The sequence below is a fragment of the Mesitornis unicolor genome, unplaced genomic scaffold, assembly GCF_000695765.1.
Source record: "Mesitornis unicolor isolate BGI_N332 unplaced genomic scaffold, ASM69576v1 scaffold5766, whole genome shotgun sequence".
Classification (NCBI taxonomy): domain Eukaryota; kingdom Metazoa; phylum Chordata; class Aves; order Mesitornithiformes; family Mesitornithidae; genus Mesitornis; species Mesitornis unicolor.
In genome coordinates, this window is record NW_010192881.1 from 17,377 (window position 1) to 22,748 (window position 5,372).

Genomic DNA, 5,372 nt, shown 5'->3' on the forward strand with positions numbered 1-5,372 from the left:
ACTGCCCCAGAAATGGTAGTTAATAAATGTCCAGCTGTAGCGTGGCTATGAGCAATTAGCAGCACAAACTGCTGAAGCTGGCACTGCTACAGAGAGAAATGTTAGACCCACGGCCTGAAAAGTTGAAACTTTGACTAGTACTTCAGCAAAGGACTTAAACTGGGCAGCAAGTATGTAATATAATAAGGCAGGCAAATAATTTTATCCCCTCCTTCCAACTTCTAAAGTATGATCACATCACACTTGTTAAAGACAAAATATCCCTTCTCAGCAGATCTATGACTTAGATGGCATCATCCATTGAAGGATTCTCTCAGCTCCCCATGAGATTACAACCAACAGATGGCAGCAACCCTATTGCTAATGGCACTACAGCTACGATTGTGGTTCTCATCAAGGCACATGGTTGCCAGGTTCCCTGGGATGCTTCAGACATCACTGATGTGCCTGTGGTCAGAAAGGCACCATAACAGAGCAAGCAGCTGTGAAACACAGAGTTTCCACTGGCTGCAATCTCCATTGCATTCTTGGGGACAGGGTTGCTTAAGTGAGCATACAGATGCCCCAGAAAGCACCGCTGAGACCTACCAGAGACAGCTAACACTGCAGCATGGCAGCTGACATTCAGCATCACTGTTTTTTGATACATGAACTCTGTGTGCTTTATGTAACTCATTTATTTATACACTGCCTCCACCTTGTCTGCAAAACCACACTTGGCACAAGGTGCACGTAGGTGATCCTTCTGGTCAAACACTGCAGGGACTTCTCACTTCTCCTGGCTCTTTGCCACTTGTCCTGTCAAGGCGTTTGGCCATCCACAGTCACAGGCTTTTCCCTCTGAGAAACCACTTGAAACAGGATCTCCTTACAAAAAAGTTTACTTTCTCAGCCAGCACTTACATATTACATCCGCTCTTTATTTTAAATCTATAGCAAAGGTCACCACATGTATCAGTGGTATAAAATTCATTTTTGTGCAGACATCCAACAGACACCCTACATATCTCATACACCTTTTGCTGTATGTGGAACATATAGCCCCAAGGCTAGACAGGGCTTGCTAAAAATTTCCTTGGCCTACCACACCATGTTGGAGAAGGGATCCAGTGGACTTGGGAAGCAGGAGCGAGCTGGGTGCTCCGGGGCTGGCCTTGCCTTGTTGAATTTGCTTCCTTCTTTCCAATGCCACCGTGATGATCATCTGGGCACTGGTCATTACTTAGCTGGTGCTGCATGGCTCATGGTGCAAGGGGAGGCAGGGGGACAAACAGGAAAAATGAAGCTGGGAGGTGCTGGGGAGGAGAAGACAGAAGATCTGGGAGGGCAGGAATGGGAACAGATGTCAAGTGAGGCTGGAGTTACCTCCCCACTCATTGGCGTGCTCCTAATTTGAACCCAGGCCTCAAGCAAACAAGCAGCAGTCTCAAGGATGACTAACTCAATTTTACTCAAATTTTCCAATCCCCTTCCTTTCCAGAGAACTTCAGCATTAAAGAGGAAAAATCTGGAAAATTGGATTAAATAACAGAAAACAAAGCATACTGGATATAAATAATTCCTTAATACATCTTCATTCACATAGTTGCTACTCTAGTAACCTAAAAAAAAAGAAAAGTAGTTTCTTCCGGGAACTGGAAGAAGCTGCCCATTCACAGGCCCTAGACCTCATGATGGACTTCAACCACTCCAATTTCTGCTGGACAAGCAACATAGCAGGACACAAGCAGGCAATCTCTGAAGTGCACTGATGATAACCTCCTGACACAGATAACTGAAGACATGACAAGAGCAGATGATCTGCTGGACCTCAGCATTACAAACAAGGAAGAAATGGTCAGGAATGTGAAGGCTGGGGCAGCACTGGCTGCAGCAACCATGAGATGGTGGAGTTCAGGATCCTGAGAGGAAGGAGCAGAGACAAAAGCAGGACCACAACACTGGGCTTCAGCAGAGCAGACCTTAACCTTTTCTGATTGCTTCTGGAAAGAAACTCATTGGAATATGGTCCTGAAAAGAAGAGGGGCCCAGCACAGCTGGTTGATTTTCAAGGATCACCTCCTACAAGTTCAAGAATTGTCCAACCCTACGTGCAAGATGTCAAGCAAAGGAAGCAGGAGGTCTGCAGGGATGAACAAGGAGCTCATGACAAAACCCAAATACATAAAAGAAGCATACAACAGGTAGAAGAAGGGACAGGTCACCCATGAGTAACACAGAGACTGTACTGGACGGTGCAGGGATGAGGATAGTAGAGTCAAAGCCCAGACAGAGTTGAATACAGCAAGGGATGTGACGGACAAGAAGAAAGACTTCTACGGATGTATCAGCACCAAAAGGGAAACTGTGGGTTGGCTGCTGAAGGGGCAAGGGGATCTGGAAACAAAGGACGTGGGAGAGGCTGAGGTACTCAGTGCTTCTTTGTCTTGGTCATTCTGGTGAGACCTGCCTTCAGCAATCCCAAGCCCCTGCGACTCATGGGAAAGTCTGGAGCAAGAAGCCTGACTCTCACTGGAGGAGAACCAGTTGAAGGAATATTTAAACAAACTGGACATATAGAAGTCCATGGACATGATCACAGCCACCTATGAGTGTGAAGGGAGCTGGCCAGTGTTGTTATACGGCCACTGTCAACTATCTTTGAAAGGTTGTGGTGATCAGGGGACATTCCTAAGGACAGGGAGAAAGCAAATGCCATTGCATTCTTCAAGAAGTGCAAGAAGAAGGATCTTGGGAACTCCAGACTTATCAGCCTCCCCTCAGTCCCTGGGAAAATGAGGGAACAAGTGGTGCTGGAAACCATTTGCAAAAATATGAAGAAGAACAAGGTGACTGGAAGAAGCCAGCATGGATTTATGAGGGTTATGAAGGTGAAATCATGCTTGGCAAGCCAAATAGCCCTCTAAGATGAGATAACTGGTGGTTAAGGAGAGAGCTGTGGCCATTGTTTATTCTGACTTTAGTCAAGTCTATTTTCACAGACAAACTGATGAAGTACAGGGAGGTGATCATAGAATGTGTTGGGTTGGAAGGGACCTTTAAAGATCATCCAGTCCAACTCCCCTGCAGTGAGCAGGGACAATGTTACCAGATCAGGTTGCTCAGAGCCCCATCAAGCCTGACCTTGAGTATCTCCAGGGATGGGGCCTCCACCACCTCTCTGGGCAACCTGTGCCGGTGATCTACCATGCTCATATTGAACAACTTTTTCCTAATATCCAACCTAAATCTACCCTTTTCTGGTTTAAAACCATTACCCCTCGTCCAATCGCTACATGCCCTAGTGAACAGCTCTTCCCCAGATTTCTTATAGGCACCTTTCAGGTACTGGAAGGTTCCTATAATGTCCCCCCAGAGCCTTTTCTTCTCCAGGCTGAACAACCCCAACCTTCTCAGCCTGCCTTCATAGGAGAGGTGCTCCAGCCCTTTGATCATCTTTGTGGCTCTCCTCTGCACACGCTCCAGCACTTCAGTGTCCTTTTTGTGTTGGGGACTCCAAAGCTGGACACAGTACTCCAGGTGAGGTCTGACCAAAGCAGAGTAGAGGGGCAGAATCACCTCCCTCGATCTGCTGGCCACACTTCTTTTGATGCAGCCCAGGATGTGGTTGGCCTTCTGGGCTGCAAGTGCACATTGGTGGCTCATGTTGAGCTTCTCATCCACCGATACCCCAAGTCCTTTTCCTCAGGGCTGCTTTCTAGCACATCATCTTCTAGCTTGTATTGGTAACAAGGATTGCCCCTACCCAGGTGCAGGACCCTGCACTTGGCCTTGTTGAACCTCGTGAGGTTCACCTGTGATCCTTTCTTTCTGCTCAGCCCTGGTGAGACACATCTGGGTTCTTGTGTACAGGTCTGGGATCCTCAGTACAAGAGAGACATGGTTATACTGGAGAGAGTCCCTCGAAGGACCATGAAGATACTTAAGGGATTTGAGCGCCTGATGTATGAGGAAAGACTGAAAGAGCTGGAACTGTTCAGCTCAGAGAATGGAAACTGCAGGGGGATCTTATCAATCTGTATAAGTACCTGATGTTGGAAGAGAGTAAAGAAGACAGACCCAGGCTCTTCTTACTGGTGCCCAGTGGAAGATCAAAGGCAATGGGCACAAACGAAAATACATGAAATTCTGTTCAAACATAAGAAATACATTTTTGTACTCTACAAGTGATTGAGCAGTGGAACAGGTTGCTCAGAGAGACTGTGGAGTCTCCATCCCTGGATGTATTCAGAACCTAGATGGACATGGTCCTGGGCAATCAGCTTTAGGTGGCCTTGTTTGAGCAGGGGTGCTCTCATCATCAACCATTCTGTGATGGTTATACTCTTTAAATAACCTTGTTTTCAATATAAGTCAAACACATATTTTTCCTGAAGTGAGAGCTGAGGGGAAGAAGTGACACAGAAAGATGAATCAGTGGAATCTTATGATTTTAGAAAATGTTTTTAGTGATTTGACTGTAATCGTGTGATTAAGTCTTGTTGGTGACTTCATTCCTCGGAAACGGAAAGCCTGCTGAATTCCAATCCATGTAAAAATCACCCCTGCCAATACCCCAGACACCAGACTAATAACCTTCCTCCTCCATCATGATTTGGGCTAAACAAAATGTATCAGGCATCTTAATTAGGTCTATGCAGTCATCTTGGAAGGCACATAGAAAATTACCTAATCCGCAATTAGCTCACTGGGTCTGCTTTCTGCGGGGATTTTCTCATGTTCCTGATTATGCTGCACACACCAGTGTACCTCTGCAAAACACCTCCACGGCTGACAGGAATACCCAAGCACATGTGCGACCGCAGTGTCCTTGTCCCTCCGCTCTTACCTCCCGTCTGTGTATTGTCCCTGCGGTGCCTCTGCAGCGAGAGCTCTCTGGAGCTCTCCTTCTTCCTATCCCAGGCACAATGGGGCCCCCTTGACTCTGCTGTGCATAAATACATCAAATTGCTGCTCTCCATCTCATTTATGCAATCCTCGAGGGAACGTTAGTGGTGCTCGCCTCAGAAGACAGATGAGAGAAAGCTCACCCTATCAGCCCTCACCCAAGGGTCAGGTACAGCTCTGGTCTCTGCACGGAGAGGAGGACAGCGCTCAGCACTCATGGAGGAGCCTCTCTACACAGGTATGAGGGGACATAGGGATAGCCATGTTTGAGGTGTTTGCAGAGAGAAAGGAGAGGAGAGACAGGAGTCAGAGCCACAGTTCTCAAAGAGAAATGGCTCTACACGTGCATCCTCAGAAGATGTTTCAGTTGGGTTCGCTCTTTTGAGCAAAACCAAAGCAGAAATAAATCAAAATACACATTCTGGCTTCTACAGGTTCACTGAAAAACAGCCCAGCTGTAATAACAACAAATCATACACAGTGCA